Genomic DNA, 25,381 nt, shown 5'->3' with positions numbered 1-25,381 from the left:
ATTAAAATACCCAAGTATCGCAATTGATTGGTTTCAACCTTATATGGGGAGCCGGATGTCGGTATACAGTCTACCCCTTTATCTGGGAACAGCATGGATTTAGACCAATTTACTTTGAGTCCGCTGAAGGTTCCATAATCTATTAGGAGTTGTGTGACCACAGAGCAGGAGGTCGCTGGGTCACCCAAGTATATTAGGAGATCATCTGCATAGAGGGATACTCTATCTTCCCAGTTTAGACCCCATCTGAAGCCCGTCCACGTATTGGAGTCTCGCAGGAGGGCTGCTAATGGTTCTATTATTAGTGCAAATAGCATTGCCGAGAGTGGGCAGCCTTGTCTGGTTCCTTTGCCCAATCGGATGATGCGTGACGGCCACCCATTTACTCTAACTTCAGCCAGTGGGTTATTATACAGGAGTTGTACCCAACGTATGAACGGTTCCCCGAATTGCATCTTGCGCATTATGGCCCATAGTGCCTCTCAGTGAACAGAATCGAATGCTTTTTCGAAGTCTATGGCCAACAGGGCCAGGGATTGTTGTAGGGCCGGTGCTCTCTCTAATGCGAGATGCAATCTACGAATGTTCATTCTGGTCGACCTCTGGGGCATGAAGCCACATTGGTCCGGATGGATTAAAGATGTAATGACTACTTGTAATCTATTGGCTAATATTTTAGCTAGTATTTTAGCTTCACAATTAATGAGGGATATGGGCCGATAGGAGGTGCATTCTTCAGGAGGCTTATCCTTTTTGGGAATTACTATGATGCTGGCCTTGTGGAGATCTGTTGGGAGCTCTCCATGTGTTAGGGAGTATTCAAACACGTTGAGGAGGTGAGCGGGTATATCGAGGTGGTTTAGCTTTTTCCAGACGTCTACCGGAAATCCGTTTGGGCCAGGGGTCTTGCCTACTTGTAGTTGCCCGATGGCGGTTGAAATTTCAGTAGTGGTGATTTTGGAGTCTAAAGCGGAGATTTGCTTTGTGTTGAGTGTTGGGAGGGCAATAGTGGTTAGTATATTAGTATCTATGGCAATGGTGGGGGGTTTGTATAGGTCTTCATAGAACTCGGCAAAGCGTTCAGCAATCTCTACATCAGTGTAAACTAGGTTTTCGTCTAACGTTCTAATATGGTTCACCTTCTGTTGTCCTTCGTCTCGCTTTTCGAGCCACGCAAGCATTTTGCCTGCCTTGTCACCTGTCTCATATACACGTGCCTTCATTGCAGCGTGTGCTTTCCTGGCACAGTCCAGAGACAGATTGTGCAGTTTTTTCCGTGCCAACAATAGGGCCCTATTCGTCTCTGGGGTGTCACTGGCTATATGTTCCATCTCTTTGGATAGGACCTCACTCTCCGCCTCGATGAGTTTTTCACTGTGCTTCTTTTTTTTATGGGATGTCCATGATATAATTTCTCCGCGAAGGACCGGTTTATACACCTCCCACAATGTAATGGGATTATCCACCGATTCTGCATTAAGTTCGAAATAATCGGAGGTGGTTGTTTCCATCATCTCCTGAAATTCTGGGAATCCTAGGTAGTAGGAGTTCAACCGCCATGAGGGAGGCGGTCGTGGTCTTGCTGATTCCAGTTCAAGCAGGAGCGGGGAATGGTCAGAGATTCCACGTGGGAGGAAGGATGCACTGCTTAGTTTGTGGATAGATTGTTGTGGGAGGAAGAAGTAATCTATCCTTGACATCGAGGCATGGGCTCCCGAATGGAAGGAGTACTGTCGCGTTTGAGCGTGAAGGGTTCTCCACGCATCACATAGGCCCATTGCTGACACGAAAGAAGCCAGTCTCGTCGTGGTGGCCGGGTTCCTGGTTCGCAGGTGTGTGCGGTCCAGGGTATAATCCATGACCTCGTTGAAGTCACCCCCTATCACCATTGTGTCTGCCAGTCCCGTTGTCACGATAGGGGTAATTTCGTTTAGCAGGTCATTAAGGAGAGCTGGCGGTGAGTATACCGCCATGAGTGCCATTGTTTGGTTCCATAGCGTTGCTTGGATGTGCACATATCGGCCTCTCGTGTATTACAATATGTTTGTAATTGCCAAAGGAAGCTTCTTGTGAATTAGTATGAGGACCCCTCTCGGGCCCATAGAAAAGCCAGCATGTACCGCAGTGCGGTAGTTTGATCTTTGGAAGAATTTGCATATGTTACCGGCTAGGTGCGTTTCGGTCAACATGGCTATATCTGGGGAATATCTATTTAGATGCTGGAGGACCAGGCGTCTTTTGATACTATTACCTAATCCGTTCACATTCCATACCAGGAGTTTGAGTTTTCTTTGGCTTGGAGTGTTCTCAGCTGTCATTATTGTTCTGGGATTTGTTTACACAGGTGGAACTCCTCGGTCGCATCCCTGTCATATCCATTCCATCTAATCTACATATCGTACTCCTCCTGCCCCTGTATGCTGAACATTGAATACATATAATAAATCCAACTCCCCCCTCCCCATACTCCACCCACAACTGAAGCATCTGTCGACCCATTGTTTAACTTTTGAACAATCTAACTGTAGACTACATCAAACTGCCCTGTGACAGTCCGAGTCCAGAGCGCAAGTGTGCCAGGTGCTGACACTGAGAACAACACAGGGCAGGGCAGTGGGGCTCCGCTATGGGCGCTCCGAGTTTACTTTATGCCCGGTGGGGGGGGGACCACCGCGTGCGTGGCCGCCAGCCGGGGTTGCCGTCGTCAACACCCTTGCAGTGTACGATGTAGCATCTTGCGGTATATTTGTGGCGAAGTGGACGTCCAGGATCTCGGCGATGTTTGCTAATCCGCCATCTGTTGTGGGATTCGTATCTGCTGTTGTTGTTGCGGTGCATGTTCAGGTGGTCGCTCAGGGCGAGGCCTATTCCGTTCTCCTCTCCGTCTCTCGTCGGCACTCCAGTCGCCATCTATATGCTCCTCAGCCCATCTCCATGCCTCCCTTGGAGCAGTGAAGTGTACTGTTGTATTTTTGTGAAAAATCTTAAGTTGGGCGGGGAATACGAGCCCATATTTAACTCCCATTGCTTGGAGGCGTATTTTGAGGGGGTCAAAGGATTGGCACGCTTTCTGAACTTCCCTGGTGAAATCAGGGAAAAAGGCAATTCTTGATCCGTTGTACGTGATAGTTCCCTTAGACCTCGCTAGCTGCAGCACTGCATCTCTGTCTCTATAGTTTAGGAACCTTGCTATAATTGTACGAGGCGGTGCTCCTGGTGTGATCTTGCCGGCGGGAATACGATGGGCACGCTCAATGGAAAAGAACTTGGAGAAAGACTGTACGTCATATATGTCCGCGAGCCAGCCCTCCAGGAAAAGCTCCATACAGTCTCCCTCTGTCTTTTCTGGAAGGCCGAGAATACGCACATTATTGCGCCTCGATCTGCCCTTACTGTCATCTGCTCTTGCTTCCAGGAGTTTTATTCTTGCCATCATGCCAGCCATCTGACGGTTGACTCCGCGGAGGTTGTCTTCAGTTTTGGAGATCCGCATCTCTGCCTCCCCGGTGCGTGACGTTAGCTTCTGGAGGTCGTGTCTTAGCAAAGATACGTCTGCACCTATGCTGTCCATCTTTTTCTCCATGGAAGTTCTAGAGCTGGCAATGGCACTCATAATGTCTCTGAGGGAGATATTCTCTTCCATGCTATCCGGGTCTTGTTCTAGTGGTCTCTCTGGGGAGCGAGGCATTGGTGTAGTTGTATATTGTTCAATCCTGCTTTGCGTGATGGTCTTTCTGGGCTTATCTTTCCCCATTGCCGGTATTTTGGTGAAGTGGCTGTGCAGGTCCAAGATCCGCCTGGAAGGGGGGGCTCGCTGTAGGGCAAGGGGGCAAGTATTGCCGAAAGGGAGGGAGATTCCGGTATGGTTGGTCCAGTCTTTCGACTCTATGCAGTAGGGACGTTTACAGTTCCTGAGTGCATGTCAAGGACAATCTCACAGTGGTGAATGGGAGTCCTATGAGTGTGCACAGGGAGGACAGTTGTGCTTAGTTTCCCATAGTTGCATTTATCGTTGTGGGAAAAACAGTGCTGTCCAAGCTGAGGAGGCACAGGGGTAGCCGTCTCTTAGAGCCTCGCAGCAATGGCGTGGTTGTTTTATTGAAGGCCTTCTGGTGTAAAGGCAAAATCTCTTGGAATTTTTCGTCGCTGCTTGCTGGCAGTACGCGCTAGATTACTAAGTTTTTGGGGCTGGGAGCGTGGTCTTTGTTCGTGTATGTTTGGGCAATGTCACACAGGATGATCGGGTTCTATCACGCGTCCCCAGGGACGCCGGCGATATGGGCAGGAGTTGGCGTAGGAGCTGTTGGAGTGCTCCCCGCGGCTCTGTGCACCCGGGTTGTTTCGTTTCTTCGCTTCCGTGCAGAGCTCTCCACGTGTCTCTTGGCGATGGGATTCCTGCGGCCTATATGAGGAGGGGCGATGGTTCACTGCCACCCGCCAGGATCAGTTCTCGTTCCCTCCCCTCTCCTTACCAGCATATGATTGTCCGCGGCGCGGCCGCCGGGGAGGACGTGCGGGTGCTCTACGAGGAGCGGAGCACCCGCGTCCACAGCATAGGAGCCGGATTCCGCCTTGCGTTGGCCCCCTCCGAGGAGGTGGGGGGGCTCCTCGGCGCTTACCCACGCGATCGGGTGACAGCCTCAGGTTCTTCCCGACGCGATGGACTCCCGGCTGTGCGTTCCGCACGTCCGCCGGCAGTCTTCTGGGCCCGTTGCTGGCGGGAGGTTCTCCCTTCGCAGTTGTGCACGCGGAAGCGTCTGATACTAGTCGGTGTAATCCGTCAGCTGGGAAGGCGGCTCGAAGCAGCCGATTCTTTTTCCGGAGCCGGTGGGTGGGTGATTGTGCGTCGCCCGTTCTCTCCTGGGCCCGCTGCAGCTCCAGGCCTCGCGGTCTGCACCTCTCGATTCCTCAGGCGGCCATCTTGGTTTCCCACCACTGTTTGCCGTCCGTGATCTCCGCGGTTTATATCTCGCACAGCACGCACCGATTCCGATCCAGGATGTTCCGGATCGAAGCAGCAGAGTTTCGGACGTCTCTCCAATAGTTTTGGGACTCCGCAGAAGTATTTTAAGAGCAGGATGAATGAAGGATTGGGCTGGCGGCCGGGAGCGGCGAGGGATCATGTCCTCATCGTACGCCCGATGGCCACGCCCCCCCAGATTACCCATTGTTGATCAACATCATATGTCTAAGTGTACTATCAGATATTAATTTATTATAAAGTGTGATATATATATATATTGTTTAAATTCTCAAATAAACCTTTTAATTTGCAAAACAAACCTACTTCTTGGCTCAGTGGGGTCAGGGGGATTCTAAGAGGGGGGTGTTATACAAGGGTGGTCATCCAGAGTACTGAACTAGACATAAAAATACATTAATAAGGGTTTTCCTCAGCATCCCAGACTAGGCATTGACTTGGCTGTAGTGTTGATTGAATATCGCTTACAGGACGCACAAACCCTGGACCTGAGGTTATGGTCAGGGGTGATGGGCTGGCTGCAGGGCATGGTCAGGGGTTTAGGATGGTCCCCTGTGGTGTGTGCTGCCTGCAGGGCATGGTCAGGGTCGGTGGGCTGCCTGCGGGGCATGGTCAGGGGTGTAGGGGGCTCCTGTGGTGTGGGCTGCCTGCAGGGGGTGCATGTGGCACCTCACCACACTGGTGCACAAATCTGGATGTACGTGAGTGAGCTTTCCACTTGATTTTGCTGGCGGGAGCCGGGTACGTGTATTCTGGGGTACGTAATGGAGCTTTTCACAGGATTTCGCTGGCGGGACCGGGGTACGTGTGTTCTGGGATACGCGAGTGAGCTGTCCACATGATTTTGCTGGCGCGGTACGTGTATTCCGGGGTACGCGAGTGACCTGTCCATGCGATTTCGCTGACTCAAGCGGGGTACGTGTATTCCGGGGTACGCGAGTGAGCTTTTCATGCAATTTCACTGGCAGGAGCGGTGTATGTGTATTCCGGGGTACCCAAGTGAGATTTTCACGCATTTTTGCTGGCGAGAGCGGGGTACATGTATTCCGAGGTACGCGAGTGAGTTTTTCACATGATTTCTCTGGTGGGAGTGGGGTACGTGTATTCTGGGGTACGCGAGTGAGCTTTTCATGCTATTTCACTGGCGGGAGCAGGGTACTTGTATTCCGGGATACGCAAGTGAGATTTACACGCTATTTTGGCTGCGGGAGCGGGGTACGTGTATTCCGGGGTACGCGAGTGAGCTGTCCATGCAATGTTGCTGGTGTGAATGGGGTATGTGTATTCCGGGGTACGCGAGTGAGCTTTTCACGCGATTTTGCTGCAGGGAGCGGGGTACGTGTATTCGGGGTACGCAAATGAGATTTACACGTTATTTCCCTGGCGCGAGCGGGGGACGTGAATTCCGGGTATGCAAGTGCACATTACATATGATTTGGCAGCCTGGGCCCTTCCAGGTGTGCGTTCCCCCCTCCCCATGCCCCACAGGCAGCCCACACCACATGGGACCACCCTACACCCCTGACCATGCCCCACAGGCAGCCCACACCACAGGGAATCACCCTACACCCATGAACATGCCCCGCAGCCAGCCCAGCACACCTGTCCATGACCTGCAGGCAGCCCTCACCACAGAGAACCACCCTAAACCCCTGACCATGCCCTGCAGCCAGCCCATCACCCCTGTTCATGACCCACAGGCAGCCTTCACCACAGGAAACCACCCTGCACTCCTGACCATGCCACTTAGGCAGCCCACATGGCACCATGCACTTTTGAGCCCCTACACATGTCCCCCCACCAGTGATGGGCACCTGCCAGCAGGCCCCGACTCATGTCCACCCACCCCACCCCCATTGATGGCAACCTGCCTGCAGGCCCGACTCCCCCCACCACACCCCCATTGATGGCAACCTGCCAGTAGGCCCTGACTCTCCTACCACACCCCCATTGAGGGCAACCTGCCAGCAGGGTCTGACTCATATCCTCCCAATCCACCCCCATTGACAGCAACCTGCAAGCAGGCCCCGGCACCCCCACCACATCCCCATTGACGGCACCTTGCCAGCAGGCCCGACTCCCTCCACCACACTCCCATTGACGGCAACCTGCCAGCAGGCCCCGACTCATGTCCCCCCACCCTATCCCCATTGACGGCAACCTGCCACCAGGCACCAACTCATTTCCCCCCACCCCACCCCCATTGACGGCAACCTGTCAGCAGGCCCCGACTCCCCCCACCACACCTCCATTGACAGCAACCTGCCAGCAGGCCCCGACTCATGTCCCCCACCCAACGTGCTGTCAGAATAGAGTCCCATGTCAGAAATGACAACCCAAATCCCACCCCACGTCGCAGCACCCCAATCCAACCACAAAACCACATATTGTACCCACTGTCCAGTAAAAGCACCACGCCTTTACCTTAATGCACCCAAAGACATGTCTAACAGAGCCACACAGTGGTTATACAGGACAGAGGCAATGGACAGTGACACATGCACAAAACTAATGAGAGTACACCACACCAATAAGGAAGATTTGAGAAATGTATTAAAAAAATAACAAAATGACAAAATCAATACCACACATGCAAATGAACAATTAGCAAAGAATAATCCAAGAAATGAAAACTGTAAAGTCGTCCATTGCCAAACTCCATTAATATAAATCCAAATTTGAAAACCATAAAAAAACATTACTCCATGGGATAAAAATAAAAAGAAAGTATGTGCATGTCCGGAACTATTCACAAAGTAAGTCACAAGGGTCCATGATCCAAAAATAAAGGAAACCTATCTAATATCCTATCAAAAACAGAACTATATACAAAAAGGAGGAGCAAAGTCTGTGGACTCCAAATCATAAATAAAAAGAAATGAAACCTATGCCTAAATAACTATGTACAAAGGCGGCGGGCTAGTTCGACGGCTCACTTCTTGATGTTTCAGGCCAGTGCATCAGTGAACTCCACGTCAATGTCCTGAAGGCAGGCCTGTTCCCTGTCCTTGAGGGCTCACAGGGATGTTGCCATGGACTCCTCCAAGTCCCTGTGAGCTGCCACGAGACTCTCATCCCGCTTGAATGCCCGGTGCATGGAGTTTTCGCCCTGACCATCGTGAGCTGTGCCCTCTCTGCCCGCCACCGCTCTGCATCGATTTGCTGGCCCAACCGCTGCCACACGGAAGACACTTCCAGTCCTGGGTCCTCCTGCTCATCGGCTGATGCCTGCCCCCGGGATGACGTTGGCCCCGAATGATGATGCCTCCCACGCCGAATCTGCTGCTGCCTCAATGGCAAATTCCTCTGCCACCACTACGGCCTCTGGAATGATGGTATTCCCCCGGCGCCGTTGTGCATGTGCCCTTCTCGATGATGCCTGCACATCCTCCAATTGCTGGGGTCTAGTTGGTGGTGTGACCCCCCCTGCTGGACCTCCAACTCCCGACTATGGCAGGGATGTGTTCTTCACCAGCCTGGCCGCTGGTTCAGGTGCAGCTCCACAGGGGCGCAGGTGATACATGGATGGGAAGACGGCACGGAGGACAACTGGCACATAGGGGGTGCAGTTGAGGAGGGGGTCACAAGAACATCCAGCACACGGATGAACCCTGCGCAAGTGGCCTCTCCTAGCAAGTTCAGCCGGCCACACAGGTATTCAAAGCTGTTCTGCCTAGAACCATGCACATCAACCCGAATACCACACGTGCGCAACGACATACCGACCAGGATAGGCTGCTCATGGTCACGGATTACCATGTCCACAGGGAGAGGATGGCCAGTTGTTGGAGACGAATCCCCTACCTGCGAACGAGCACGGATAGAGGCATCCCTGCTGGTGTGGTATGATGCAGGAACAGGATCAGGGACAGGTTACACACAGGCACCTCCGCGGTGACCTGTGCTGCCTCCTGCCCTTGCCCCTGGACTGCACCACTTGCACCAGTGCAACCACCCCCTCCAGGCCCCATGCGTGGAACTGATATGGCCTCCTCCCCAACCACATCCCCCACCAACCTGGATGACTCGGTGCCGTCTTCCTCAGTATGCCCCTGTGGGGGCTCAGCTGCCCCTTCTGCTGCCGAGGAGTCCACCTCCAACCTTGGCATCTTGGACCTCCCCTCGGCAGCTGTGACCATGGAGGCGGCACCAGACTCCTCACTCCCAGAAGATATCATAACCTGGGAGGGGAGCTGGGCCCTGCGTCTCCGGCTGGTGGTGGCATCCCTGCTGCTGGCCTCCACAGCACCGTCTCCACCCTCTTCATCAGTCGACGATGCGGGCAGGGAGAGATAGAACACAGGCATCAGGGCACCGTACAATGGTCTGCTACACACATAACAGTTGCACATGAGTGTCAGTGTCAGACATCATCGATGCCATTACACTCCCCAGCACACATGTAATTTGAACCCACACCCATGCACAAATAAACTGGGATTGTGCAACAGGCATCAGCATCCATACACACTTCACTGCATGAACATTCAAAGGTTGTCATGAGGTCACAAGCAACATGGGGGATGCCGATCACATGCACACATGCCACCAGACAGACATGCATCTGTACATCTCCACCACCTGTCAGAGTGCAATCATGGGCAACTATGTCACATCTGCCAATCAGGTACCCAGATGTCTGGATCACATGCATCCATGACGTCTCACAGTCACACACATGCCAAAAAGGCACACGCACATGTACACCATGCACGTACATGAATGTGGGACCAGCATCCATGTGTCACACCCCAACCATGACATAGTACATAGAGAGAAATGCAAACATGTTTGAATCTACACATGCAGTTGGGCATCATGCATTGGAACACATACACCATTGATGTGCATCACACATGACTGGACTCACATGCAGCACGGGCATGTCCCTGCACACACACATCCATACATGGTCCATGTCAGACATATGTCCAAGCTGCACACTCCTGCCACACCTCAACATGCACTGTGTGGAATGGGAGAGCCCAGACACTTACCGCTTGACTCCAGACGTGTCTGCCTCTCTAGGACCTGGTGGAGAAGCACTGGGTTGATGCATTCCAGGACCCTCATCTGGTCAATGGTAAGTTGGACCTGGCGCCCTCCTGCATCCGCTGCACACAAGAGGTGCCGGGCCTTCATGAGGGTCCTGGATCTGAAGTCCAACCAGCGCTTCTGGATGTGTTACAAGTCACAGGTTGCCTCGCCCTCCGCGTTGATGGCAACCATGATTTCTGACCAGGTCCTCTTCCATCTATCCTTGTTGCCGCACGGTCGTCTTAAGAGGGCATCATAATGCCCCAAGACTTGCTCCACCATGATGTCAACTTCTGTGGCTGAGAAACTGACAGCCCTATGCCTCTCTGGCTGAGGGTTGCCAGTGTTCTCAGATGGTGTTTGCCCCAACATGGCAACCCCCGAGGCAGGTATGGGTGGGCAACTGGGTCCTGGGCCTGGGCTGTGGAGCGTTAGAACAGCAGTCGGGAGTCTTGGTTTCCAGCAGGGGTGGTTGCAGGAACTGGACCCCTGCAGATTGCTGATGTGCAGGCACCAAATAGCAGGGCAAGTGGGCAGCAGGCAGGCAGGCAGCAGCAGATGGCTCGTTGGAGGCTGCTCGGGAGTCTTGGGGGGCAGGAAAATGGCCTTCTGAGAAGGAGCGTGGTCTTCTGTGTGTTGTCGCATGGCCAGCTTGATGCAGAGTGAATCGGCACATGAAAAAAAGAAAAAAAGCACGTGTGTGTGAAAATTGAGGAAAGGCCTTTAGAGCGTAAGCACCTAAGTGACGTGGCATGCGTAGGCCTTGCTATGCGCAGGTGTTAAAGGTCCACGTAGGACACCATTTTCTTGTACCTGCATTTTGTGAAGAGCGAGCGTGTAATTCTTGCACTTCTTGTGGGTTGCAACGCGATTACTTCACAACGGTTGAAGTGCATACCGTTTACTGCCGCAGAGCACAATTCTTATTTTGGCGGGGGTTTTGCCAACACGCTCATGCGCATGTTTTTTCTATTCGTTTTCCAGGCATACGGTGGGTTGCGCACATATTTTTGCACTGTGGTTGCCCCCGTGTGTCGCATACCCATTCAGAGGTCATTGTAGCCTGCGTGTACCACGCATATGCATTTTTTGTGTTTCTGGGTGCCACAGCATACTGCGGGTCCTTCATTCCACGTACATGGGCTACTGAGGGGCCGTGTACACATTTGTTTTTGTTTTTGGGGTGTCTGAGCATTGCGTGACCCGTCATTTTCCCCCAGGGGTCACAGACAGCCTTGCAGGAGCACAGGGGTACCTATTCCATCTAGTACCCTGCCCCTTTCACCCCAATTGCCTAGGACAATTGTTTTCTGCACCTCCCATTTGCACAAGTACATCAGTGCCATGGTTGGGAGGCTACCAAGTGGTAAGGGAGGCAAAGGTGGCTGACCTCCAACAGGTGTCCGTGGTAGGGGACGTGGCCAGGATGAGCTGGGTGGCCAGGGTGGCCAAGGTGGCAGTGGTGGGCAATGTGGGCAGGGTGGTCCAAGAGGGCAGTGTGTCCAGGACCATTCAGGGACACCTATGCCCCCCATTGGGTCAGGGAGATGCAGCTGACACCATCGTAGCGCAGGCCCTGCTAGCCGGCTCAGATTAGTCACCGAACAGGCACGGGATGACTCACAGGCCGACTTCCGTGTCACGAAATCCAAGCCATGTGTGGTGGTGAAAGTTTCTGTCACCAAGCCTTGTGGATCTGGGGCAGCAATGTCATCTGCTGCCCAGAGTAGCCAAGGTGAGGAGGTTGCAGGGGCAGCTGCAGCTCACTCCATCCCAGCTCTGAGTCACCGAGCTGGGACAGTGTTGGTCCCGGACCCTGACACCAAGGCAGTTGTGCTGCTTGTTCCTGGCAACAGCACCCAGCAGCCAATGACTGCAGTGAGACCTTTGGTCATTGTGCCATTGCCAGCTTCCAGTTGGCAGTCCACCTGTGCTTCACCCCCTACAGACCGGAGCGGCGTAAGCCACTCAGGGTCCACACCAACTCTCAAGAGGAAGAAGCTTGCTCTTGCAGAACAGTCTGGGACCCCAGACACGGCTCGCCCCTCTGGCACATCAGGGAAGAAGAGTTTCAATAATGTGGAACTATACACACTTGTGGGCTACGTGTCGGAACATGGGTGCGACATGCTGGTGACGGCAGGGGGCAAGACTACACCTGCTCAGCGTAGGGCCGACTGGCAGAGCATCACGGACCACATTAGTTCCTTGGGATTTGTGAAACGCACAGCTGATGATTGCTCAAAGCGTTGAAATGACCTCAAACGCCGAGCAAAAAACAAGCTGGCTTCTAATTACGTCTCACTCTGGTGACTGGCAGTGGGTCACCACCAGAGGAGGATGAACTCACAGAACATGAGGCAATCGCTGGAGGGTTCATTGCAGAGGATCAGATCCAAGGGGTGGAAGAGCTACCAGATCTTGAGACAGTGTCCGGTGAGTGCCCATGCGTGTGTGTCCAGACCAAGTGTATGTTGCTTGGGTGATGTGTTGTGATTGAGTGCCAGGCCAGGCTGTGTAGTCATAACTGCCATGTGTGACCCATGTAGGGCCTCCAAGCCATCCCCCGCCCTTGAGTTTGGGGTTCACTGTATCCCTACTGACCATTGCAAACACTTTGCACATGATGACTGCACTTGCCCTTAAACTGCCATCATGTCACAACATTGTTATAACTATTTTTCTCTTTATTCTGCCTGATTGATGGAATCATTTGAATGAAAAACACAGATTTGTGTGCCTTTGTGCCCAAAAATCACCATACTTCAGAAAGGTATTTTCGCCCAGAAAGGTGCACAAATGTGCGCTTTTCACGCAAATTATTCCATCAATCAGGCTGATTGACTGCTGCACACCTACACATGTACTGCACCCACTCACTTCTGAGCCCTGTTTGAACCTTCAACATGACAATTGACTTGTGTCATGCCCAAGTGAGCTACCATTGATGTATCCATGTGCCTCCCATCGCTGTATTTGAACACACTGGCGTTGTTGCAGCGTGTGACACATGTGTGCTGTGTCTCACTCTTTGCATGTTCTGTTTGATGATATGCATTTTACATGGGTGGGGGACAGTAGTGATTAACTCCCATCTGGGTGTGACACATGTGTGTTTTGTCCCACTCTTTTGCATGTTCTGTTTGATGATATGCATTTTACATGGGTGGGGGACAGTAGTGATTAACTCCCATCTGGGTGTCCTTGTCAGTTCTGCCATGGCTATTTTTCGGGCCATCTGTGTTCTGGCATGTGTCATGTTTGTGGATGATCCATGCCACTCACAGGCTTCTGTGTAATGCAGGTGCTATGCACCATGCAGCACATGTGTTGATTTTCCATTTTGGATTCATCAGTGTCTGCTATCAGGGTCCCCTTCCACTTCATTGCCACTGCATGAATGGCTGAGTTTGTGTCATGTGTGACATGTCTGATTAATGTATTAGATGTGTACATTGTGATGGCTATGTGTGACGGTTATGCTGTTCATGCGTTTCTTCATGACTTCTCTTTTAATTTTGTGCAGGTGATGAGGCACTAGATGCTGTGGAGGAGGAGGAGATGGCGAGGGGCAGGCGTACTCAGAGCCCCAAGCAAGCACCAGTGGAGGACATGGGGTGGTGCTGCACGAGAATCCATTGCTGCTACAGACCATCCGGTCCACGGGTGTCTCTGGGTACACCTCAGAGGATCTCTATGGCTCAGGTGCTGAACCAGACATTGGCACAAATGTCCTGTTGCAGGTGAGTGTTTCTGGCAGGGATGCTGTTCTGTCCAACGCACCTGCACTGGGGGTAGAACCCTCAATGGCCCATTCAGTGGTGGAATGTCCGCCTGTGGCAGTTACGGATGCATGCTCACACTCCTCAATATTTACTCCTGTTCCTGGGGCAGCAGATCGAAGAAGGAATGCAGTCCTGCAGCCTCAGGCAGTGCCAGCACAGCAAGGTGCACATCACCTTGGGACCAACAGGTGTCGTGCCTGGCAACGCGGTGGCCGTGTGCCACAGGGCAATACTTTGTGGGAGAACTCCATCTATGCAATTGCACAACAACAGGAGGCATCATGTGAGATGATGGCTCAGGCCGTGGATAGGGTGGCCACTTCCATTCTCCTCCAAAAGGCAGGTGGAGCTTCAGCAGCACGCAACGCGGTCCATGTGCCGCTCACACAGGCAGGACATGTTGGCTGCCAACAGGGACCGACGGGCTGAACTAGGGCCTCTGCATACAGCCATATCTGCAGAGGCACGGGCCCACAGGGATGCCCTGAGGGAAGATAACACCTCCCTCAGAGCTACTCTGGGAGCACTTCAGGTGTCCCGGAGTATACGGTCAGAACAGCAGCTGAAGCAGCTAACATATACAATCTCAGCTGAGCTCCAGGCAACCTGTGAGGAGATCCGTGCATCATGTGAGACCCTGCAGGCACAACTCCGTTCTATCCATGACGTGTTGCATGGAGACCTCCGGACCATCATCCTGCAGAACCAAATCTTTCAAACTCGCATGCTTGCTGCCATGTAGGAGCATGCCAGGGCTTTGCGTGGTCTGCCTCCCATACCACACACACCTTCTCATGTAGCACCAGAGGGTGATGACAGCAACCTGCACCTCCTCCCTCTTGGGGGGTGGCCCCTTCCACCCCCGGTCGACCCATGGCAATTTTTTATTTTTCCTCTTTTTTTGTCTATTGTGCATTCATGTCACAGTGTGTTGCTTTGTGTGGCACCCATAGGCATCCACTGTGTGTTCCAGCTGGGCCCATACAGGCTTGTTGTGTGTTTGATGTTTGGGGTCCAGACACATATGCTACTCCTGTTTCCCCTTCCCAAGGGTGGCAAGGTGTGACAGCAACTTACACAGAGGCAATGTGCTTCCATCAGTTTTGTTGCCAGTCTGTAGTCCAAACTGTGTATACACCCCTAGTGGGGATTACTGATGATTTCTCTGCTGCATGGTTGATTTGTATATTGTATTCAATATTGCACATTATGCATATTTACATGTAGCTTCTTCATGTCTTACCTTGCCTGTCTCCATTGCACATGCAGTTCATGTTGTATGCAGTACCCTACCACATTTACCTACCGGCAACACACTGAAGATAGGAGGGGTTGATGTGCTGCCTTTGTCAGGTTGTCACACTTGGACTATTATGATTGGTCACTGTCAGACACTGCCACTGTTGGGTCCTGTATTCATGTTTTGTCATGCTGGTACGTATATGTTCATGCATGCAGTTTCTTTTTCATATGTGAGAGATAATTGTCTGTGGCCTGTTTCCATTTGTGATAGTCCATTTTGTGACAGTTGTGTCATGTGTTGTGAATTTGTTTGGTTGCTTTCACATTGCATGCCATGCCATGGTGTCTCGGGTGGGTTACAGGGGGTTTGGGAGGGATTGGGTGACATACCAGTATTTGGGTGTGCTGTTTTGCAGCATGAATGTGTGCCTTTTACTAACATGCATTGGCTCTGTTTAAGTTGCTAGGGATGCACACAATGTAGCACTTCCAGGGAAACAATCTCAGGGTGGTATGGTTGTGACAGTTGACTGTCCCTTTGTCATCATCGATTGTCACCTGGTATGTGCCAGGCCTGTGTGCACTCCGCTGGGATGGGATTTTAGGTGAAAAATGTTGTCACAAGCTGGGTACGGGCTGCCTTGCCACGTCCCCTTTCCCCTCACATGCACAGCGGGCGTGCATGTAGTTGGGGATGTGGGGGCACCATCATGTCCACCGGCACCCCCCGCCGGGTTGCAACGTTGTGCTGGACACATGCTGCCACAATGATCCTGCACACTACTGGGGGCGCATGTAGCAGCAGGCCACCAGAGCAGTCAATGGAGCGGAAACCTTACTTGAGCACTCCGAATGTGTGCTCCACTATGCCCCGGGTTGCAATATGGTCTGCGTTGTATCTTACCTCCGGTGGTGTGATGGGGTTCTGTATTGGCGTCATCATGTAGCTGCTCACAGGGTAGGCACTGTCCGTTGGGGAGGTGATAATGGTTATCATTAGGTGGGTTTTGCTGTTTCTCTGTGTGCGACATGCATGCATGTGCACAGGCATTTGTACTCACCAATGAGCCATGTGTCGCCATGCCTCTCTGCTTCCAGGTCCCACTTTAGGGGTGACATTCCGAATATGAAACTATCATGGGTGGCCCCTGGATAGTTTGAGCAGACAGAAGTATTTATTCCCTTGGCATTGCATTCCACCTGCACGTTGATGGAATGCCAGTGCTTGCGGTTGCGATAGATGTGCTTAGTGGCCCTAGGAGGACGGAGAGCCACGTGGGTGCAATCAATGGCACCTAGCAATTTGGGGAAGTGTGCCACCACGTAAAGGTCTTCGACCATGGCCTGCCTTTCTGCAGGTTCTCTGGGCATGTAAATGTGCCTGTCGACTGAGGGGCGTGCAGTCATGATCGCCAGCACCTGGTGTAGGCAGCGTGACTGCGTGGGCTGTGAGACTCCCCCAACAATGGCACTTGTCCTCTGAAATGACCCAGTGGCCAAGAAATGCAGTACATTGAGCACCCTTTCCAAGGGGCTCAGTGCTTGGGAGCACAGGGTGGGTGATGTGAAGTCATCCTCCCACTCATTGACCAGGTCTAGGATGATATGGGGTGGAAACCTGTACCTGCCATGGACCTGGTCGTAAGGCATTCCAAAAAGTCTGGTCCTGGGTGAAGAAATGCGGGGCCTGGCTATCCTCCTTCTCCTGCGGTGTCCCACGACCACTGCTGTGTGGAACAATACATTCATTGTAGCGGTATGAGCTTGTATGTTGTTTGTGTGCACTTTCAAGCTGCGCGGGGGCGCTTACGCCAGCTTTCGCCTGGCATACATGTTTCCGGATTAGCGCCTCTTTTGTGGCGCATTGGTTTCCTATGTTCGATTCCATGAATATGTGTTGTTAGTGCGTGTGTGGGCGTTGCAATGATTTGGCAGTGATACTTCCCCCGTAACAACCACATTTTCACATGTTGTTCCCCATTTTGCATGTTCCGTCACCTTTTTAGGTGTGTGTGCTGGCCTGTATGCGCCTTCACTGGCTGTCTCGCACACAGCCTTTGGATGTCGCAATGACGTGTGTGCCACACGCGGATTCAGCACAGATCACAGGTAAGCCACTCGCAGCGCCTTCCATGAATCGACAAACAGGCACTTGCGTGGCTTTCCCACGCGTGCACTGCGATTTTCACGCTTCCGCCCCCGTTTTCAGTGCACATTAATTCCATGAATTACCCTGTACGTGCCATGATTGCATTTATTAATTGGACTTAATGCAGGCTGGTAATGAAGTGTTAATTAGGTGTACTGGAAACTGTCAATGATGTGCTACCTTGGCATGATTAAATAGGCTACAATGTCTTAGATGGCTCAAGGAGACATACAAAAACAAATAAATTAATATGTATTCATCAAAAGATTGTGTCCCAAAGTGGCATTGTCACTTGAATTTAGAAATTGTGATAATATCTGTATCTTAAAAGGCCGACTCTCACCAGCATGTTAGCTCCTTTTTTCTCTTGCTAAGCCTCAACTATGTGCGTGTTGGGTTTCTGTTTCTTAAAAAAGGAAAGGATAAAGGAGGTGCTTCCTAAGGAGCAGTTCTGCATTTGGACTAGCCAAATGGCTCCTCACCCAGGGGGTCCCATGTAAATAATGCCACTTCTTGTTTTTTCTGCAGAATATGAGCTTTGCCACTGTGAGGATGTGCAGCACAACGGTATGTGGGGGCTGGTCAGTCATTAATACATCTCACTAGAAGGATTTTGTTTAAAGAATGCTTTAAACGATATATGGCATGTCCCAAATGGGATAAGATACCATGCCTGTGAGACATCTATACACACCTGTCATGCTCATGTTCTCTGAAATGGGTACAGAACGCTATACCGCCCTCCTCCAGGACTGTAATTGGAACCACACATTAAAAAAATCATCGAGGACTCATTTTCTGTAGAATCTTGCATTTCATAGATCATAGACTGCAGTGCAACGAAACATGTGTATTTTGTTAGCACAGTAAAAATACATTAACAGTCAAAACACTCTATGAATATACCATTTAAAGTTGCTGAATAAGCAACACGTAAGCTTTGACTATTGACTTGTACGAATAATTGTGCTGAATCAACTAGTTCCACAGCATATTTCTAACACCATTACTGAACAAGGAAACATACTTTCCAGCAATAAATGGGCTCACTTTAAATTAGCTTAATATTTCCTTGAACCACAAGCCACATGCATATTTGTTGTAAAGTCAGAAAGTGTCTGCCCAGGTATATTCAGTTTGTTACAGTTTCAGCTAAACCTGTTTGGAAGGGAATATGTAGGTTTCTCCTGTGTTGGATAGACTAGAGCTCTACTTGAATAGACATTAAGCAAGCATTTCCTAACAACCCTACCAGAATGTGTTAGATCCACGTCCCTTCCATAGCATTAGGGAGGGTTACTTCATGTGTGAGGGTTTAAGTGAAACTTTCATGATTGCTATTTAAAAGATTGTGTTGTAAATTGTGTTAAGTATTAGTAAATTGTGTTTAAAATTGGTATTATTGTAAAAGTTCTGTTTCTGAACTAAATTACAATTATAATAAATAAAAAAAAATAAAAGAATCTCTGACACGTGCAATAACTTTCATAGAGGGCTGAGATATGGTTTGCTACGCCGGCCAGCTGTCAAGAAGAGCGCCCGTGATTTGGCATGCTGCTTATTTATCAAAGCTTTGAGATCATTACGGACATAGCTTTTACTGCTGGTTATTCCTTAATATGAAGCAGACAATTCAATTAACAGCCCTATTTGGAGCCCAATGAAAGGTTGGACTCTAAATACCCCAAAGAGCCCTACTTGTTTCTGCCCCCTAAAGACATTGATCACAACACCCTTGAAAGCATAGAAATGTAAGGGTCTGATCCGCTTATCAATCTCCATGTGCTACATATTGGAAAATACCTGCGTCTTGCACAAAAAGCTCAAGGGGTCATTCCCATTCCCTGCTTTGGTCAGCCTGGTGTCTTGTCCCTCTGGTCTACCATTGCTGGACTGGCCACTGTTCCTCAAGCCTTGATCGTTTCTTGCTTGCCTGCTCCCAATGTTTCTTCCATATTTATGCTAAATAGCATACCCTTTGCTATGTTCTGCTGGCCAGATGCCAAACAGGAACTGGCCACAATTTAAAACCATTCAATAGTATTAATGCTAAATCATAGTGTCTCAAATCTATGCTTAGTTAAGCAACAGCCCACACGCAACTAGGTGGTGCTCTCCTTTACCATTTTAGCATTATGTCATGACATACTTTGTGCCTCCCTTCAAATAACTAATTTTAAAATATAATGTTGAAAGATTATTCATTCCTTACAGCTTTATTAAACAAGTTATATTAATTAACTCACCACCAATTTGGCTGTATACTTTGCACACTTCTATGGCTTTTACTTCACAACATATGCATATTAACTTACCATGGCATGCCATAATGCCAGAATGCCAGAACACAAATATAAACATTCCTATGTATTCCGATATTCCTAATTGCATTTTTTGAATGTGTAAACTACATGGGTCACCCTCTGGAATAATAGAGGTCAGATAAATGGATATTGGGCAAGTATGCCATGATGCCATGGGTAGAATGACCCTGGCTGGTCGACCATGGCTGGTTGATCTGTGTACTTATAACTTAGCTTGTTAACATTTGTGCACTCATAATTTTGCCTACTAGCCAATTGTGTACCTACTTCCTCGCTTGTTAGCTAACTGTATACTCATACCTTAGCTTGTTAGCTCTCTGTGTGCTTATAACTTAGCTTGTTAAACAATTGCAAACTCATAATTCCGCCTATTAACCAACTGTGTACCTACAACCTCCCTTGCTAGCCAACTATGTACTCAGAATCTCACAATTAAGGACGCCCTACTGCACATCAGACTTACTACACCTAGTACCTTCAAATATACAGTTAGAGACTGTCAGTAGTAACAGCATTTCAATCTTATGATAGTCATATACTCTGACCTAGAACACTACAACCTACCCTAGCACGAGCTTGCATGGCCATGAACTTGCAGGCCCTAACTCACATGACTATCCTTAATATTTTCAGCCATCTTCTACTACTAGTATTGGCACTACACACCCCTCACACCATGACTAATTGCATTACTGCTCATACTAATGCACCTACAATTGGCCTTCAGCCCCTATGCAGCATTTGCAGCATCTCACTATCTATGGCCTCAAGACTACCATCACCTGACAGTATGACACCAACTTCATTCCTACCACCACTCCTCCGAGAAGAATCAATTCCTAAAACACAAATAGATGAATATACCTCCCAGTCACTTTCTCCTGCCCATAGAATCAAACTTTTTGCCACCAGACCTACTCCAAACCAGCCGTGCCCAACCAAAATAAGGAACATCAGACTAGGCTCCAGATTCCCACAAACTTGCCACTTATCCAACATCTGTAAAAGCAAATACCTTAACAAACATGTGCCTATTATCTCAAATAAAAACGCCTGCAGAAAAACGGCTAATCCACCTTTTCCATTAGATATTGCCCCTTCCAAAGCTGACAGTAACACACAGCTCATAAAGGAAGCTCACAATGACCTTGACTTTTTAGCCATTACGGAGACCTGGCTGCATGCAGTTGCAGGGCCTCTGCTCTCTCGCCATACCAGATCAATACATGATCTTCAGACATGATATACAATCCTCCAAAGTTAGCGGTTTCGCCTTTATTGCTAAAACATCACTGAATTTCAGATCCCTTCCTAACTTGACATCCCCATCAGGTGAACTTCTGATAATCAAGCTAGCTAGCTCTCCATCTCAAAACACAACCATCCATCTCATATATAGGCCACCAGGACCCATATCTTCCTTTGAGGAAGACATTTCCCTAATTGTCACAATGAATCCCAAACCTTGGTTGCAAATTATCCTGCTAGGTGACCTCAGCCTAGGACTCCATGACCCAAACGACGCAAATACATCTGCTATCTCCAATATCATCTCAGAAATAGGTTTCACACAATGAATCTCTCAACCTACCCACAACAAAGGGAGAACCCTAGATTGGATCACAGACCTCAACTGCAACATCAGTGTCCTCTCTAACATCCCATGTGCGTGGTCTGACCACCACATTATCCTATTCAATATTCAGGACGGTAGCAACCTTAACCATTCAAACCTTTTTGCACCTCCTTCACTCAGTAGGAATAACCACAATATAACAGAGGCCAATCTACTCTTGTTGCTCCAACCCATTATTAACTACTTCCACACCAACGCTGACGCATCTACTCCAGTCGACAATTATAATGTCACTCTCCTCTTACCACAATAGCACCCATGAAGCTACGAAAGGCCAATGTCTGTTCTCATATAAATACTTGGTTTACCCCCACCTTAGAAATCTGGGGAAAAGTAAAAGAAAGGCTGAAACGCTAAGGAAAAGTCGCCCATCAGTACCCAACAAAGACAACTTCCTAAAAACCTCCTTCAACTATAAAGCAGCAATCCATCAAGCAGAAAAGTGATTTGTACAACGATGGAATCACCAAGGGTGAATCATGCTCTAACAAATTATTCAGTATTCTCAGCGAGTTGGAATCCCCAATTTCAACACCAGAGACTGCCACTAAAGACGAAGCTTGGTGCACAAAATACAGAAAGCCCTCTCAGACAAAATTGAACTCCTACAGGCCAAAATTGAGTCTAAAAAACAGAGCCTCACAGCCGAACCCACTGAACCCTTACCCTCACTATCCTCACCCGACCCAGGTAATCTATTCAAATTTTCTCACATCTCTACCAGGGATGTTGAGAATATCTTTTCAAAATTAAAACCCTCAAGGGGGGTACCTGCCCAGCAAAGATCACGAAGGAGGCAGCTACTCCCACTCTTAAAAAAATTACCCTCAACCCCCAACATCCCCACTAACTCCAGACCAATTACTACAGTTCTGTTCCTCTTAAATATTCTTGACAGGGCAGGATACCTCCATATTCAGGAACACCTAGAAAAAAATAACCTATTAGGCCTTAGACAATCAGGCTTCAGACCCAGACACGGCACAGAAACTGCCCTACTAATATAAAGACACAGATGGATAACATAAAAGACAATGGCAACCTTGCGCTTCTATTACTATTAGACCTATCGGCTGCATTTGACCTAGTAAATCACAAAGTCTTATGTAACCACCTCCTATCTGCAGCTCACTTCTTTGACAAAGCGACAGCCTGGATCCAGTCAATCCTGGACAATAGAACGACAAGAGTATTCACACCCACCACATCAGCCGATCCTGCTCCCATCACCTGTGGAGTCCCCCAGGGATCTTGCGTCTCCCCGACGCTACATGACATTTTTACATAGCACCTCTTCGATGACCTTGATCATTTGGGTGTCTCCTACACCAACTATGCGGATGACACCCAAATACTCATCCCCATCACAGGCGACTACCTTATTGACTCTAAACCTCTTAACAACATATACGCACTGATACAAACCTGGATGGCTAAACATGGACTCTTCCTCAATGACGAGAAGACAGAGTTATTCTTTGTAGAATCACCAACCAGAATCAATAGAATAGATAAACAATTCAACTCATTTAACATTGATGGCAACAAGATCAACATCTCCAAGGAGGTCAGAACATTAGGCATTAATCTCAATGTGGCTCTAACATTGACCAGACAAATCAAAGCCCTAACCTCAGCCACTGCATACACATGCAAACTCATCACTGCTTGCAGCCCTATTTTATCTACAACCAATTGCATAACAATAGCCAGGGCTCTCATCCTCTCTAAGCTAGATTATTGTAATGCACTATATCTAGTAACCTCACAACACAATACTAAAAAGATCAAAATCCTTCATAACAGCGCGTTCAGAGCTGCAACGAATATCCTCAGATCACACCATATCTCTGAGATGAGACGCAATGTGCACTTTCTTCAATCAGTCAGAGAATCACATTCAAATCTTTATCACTCACCCATAAATGCCTGGCCAACCTAGCACCCAAATACCAGAGCGACAAATTCTCCTTACATACCTCAGTCCGTCTAACAAGATCATCTCAACTTCAATGCCTTAAGATCTCCAGATATAATCTTCAAAGAGCAGGGGGCAGCATCTTCCCTGTCCTTGCAGCTAAACACTGGAACACACTACCAGCAGCCTTCAGAATAGAACCATCCTATAGTAACTTTATGAAAAACGCCAAAAACTGGATCTTCGCACAGGAAACACAATAACTTACTCTACTGTCAGAACTTGTGACTCGCCTCTTTTTCTGCCTCTTTTTCTCCTGTACCATATATACTTCATATTTTGAGATGTATGTAATTATGTACTCTAAATATAGGGCATATCCACACTGTGAAGATGCCCCTCTTCGAAGCTACCTGATATCCATTCTATGTCCTGGACTAAATTTATGGCCATTATGGCCTTACTGAACATTGACTACCAATTGGGTCAATCATAGTCATTAGGAAGCTTCATAGATACCAAAACTATAGCTAGACTAGTTAAAATGTAAGGTACATATGCTGATACAGGCAAAACCCTGCAGCCTTGCTTATCTCTTCATAACTGAAATAGCATAAATTATACTCAATATTATATAAAACATGCACTGCAAGCATCCTATACATGCACATGGCGTAATATATCTTGAAATGCTTACTATTCTTTATGTATTGAAATAGCTAACACAATTTACATCATAGATGGTGGTGGCTGACTACTCTGATGGCAATGAATGGATAAAAACTGATGTAATTACCAATAGAAATGTTAAAAACGCTTCCGCAAGCCAACACTTTTTCTCATGGGATGTGTTTTTTATGATGAATGACATGGCCACCTATGTGTTCTCTCTGGGGAAAGATATATACAATACGAAGGAATGTCTAATGTGATGTAAATGAAATTGTAACACTTAAATAACTTGTTGGTTCCATTTCATAATTATATTATCTTTTGTTGCATGGGTCCTACTCGCTGGGATTGTCCTTTGCTAGATTGAGCTAATTTTCTTTCTCTGATGAACTGTAATGAAATCATTGTGTGAGCGCAATTTATTTTCTTTTTTGTTGCAAGTCATTATAATATATGATTTAGTTTGTTAGCTTGTTAGATTTAAGCACGAGATACCCTGTCTTTGAATACAAATAGATGTACAATTTAGATAGTGGCTTTACTAAAAATGATTGTGGGAATTGATAGAACTAAGTTTCTAGAATTTAGAAAAATGTGTTGCTTGTCTAGAAAATAGGTAAATGAATACCTCAATAGCTTAGAATGAGACATTTCTAATTTAGGTATGAGCAAACAAATACCAATTGAGAATAACCCCTTGACAAATACGCTGATTTAATGTAATTTAATATGCAATATAGTAGCGTGTGGGAGTTACTATATATGTAGAACAGAGGGAAAATGGGGGGAGAAATGTTGACAATAAATTTCATTCTATTGGGCATAGGCCTTACTGGCAAGTATAGTTCAAGATAACACATATAATGTACATACATTTACTGATAATGTGTCTTTTGAAGTTCAGTCACTACTACTAGGTCTTTACGTATATTAACTGTTTTATGTTAGTGTTGTTTTTTTGTTTAGTTTTACACTTCTGTCTTATTTTCTCTTTTTTGTTTAATTATTTTGTTTATGCTGCATCACTCTTCAATACATAATGGAGAATATTTTGTATTATGCTTCAAATGCTTCACCAGGAAACATAGAAAAAAGTGAATTATTATGAGAACATGAAACCACTGAATTTCATTTTATGGAATGTAAAGGGTGGAAAGTACTAGCAAGGATTTGGAGAAGTAAAGGAGATATTGTGCTTATTCAGGAAAACCACCTAATGGAGCAATCTGAAAAGTGTTTAATTAACTCAAGGTATACACATGCTATAATCAATTGCAATGATTCAAAGTCAAGGGGAGTAAGTATATTGTTTCGAAGAGGATTACCTGTTCAGATAGAGAAGGCAGTAAAGGATGATGAGGGCCATATTTTGTTAACCGTTATATTATATGATGGAAAGAAAATGACTGTTGGAGAATGGTCTATGGCCCATGTTCACTGAGTATTCCCTTCTTTGATGGACTGAGTAAATTGCTGAATGAAATGCATGCTGGTTACATAATTTTAGGCGTGGTTTATAATTGTGTACTTGAGAATAAATTGGATAGGACCACACAATGCAGATTCACAGGCAAAGGAATAAGCAGAGAATTCTGCAACTTCATTCACAAATGCAACCTAATTGATATTTGGTGAGA

The sequence above is a fragment of the Ambystoma mexicanum genome, chromosome 9 (assembly GCF_040938575.1).
Source record: "Ambystoma mexicanum isolate Mex_15411 chromosome 9, UKY_AmexF1_1, whole genome shotgun sequence".
NCBI classification, from domain to species: Eukaryota; Metazoa; Chordata; class Amphibia; order Caudata; family Ambystomatidae; genus Ambystoma; species Ambystoma mexicanum.
Note: the sequence above shows the minus strand (reverse complement) of the source record.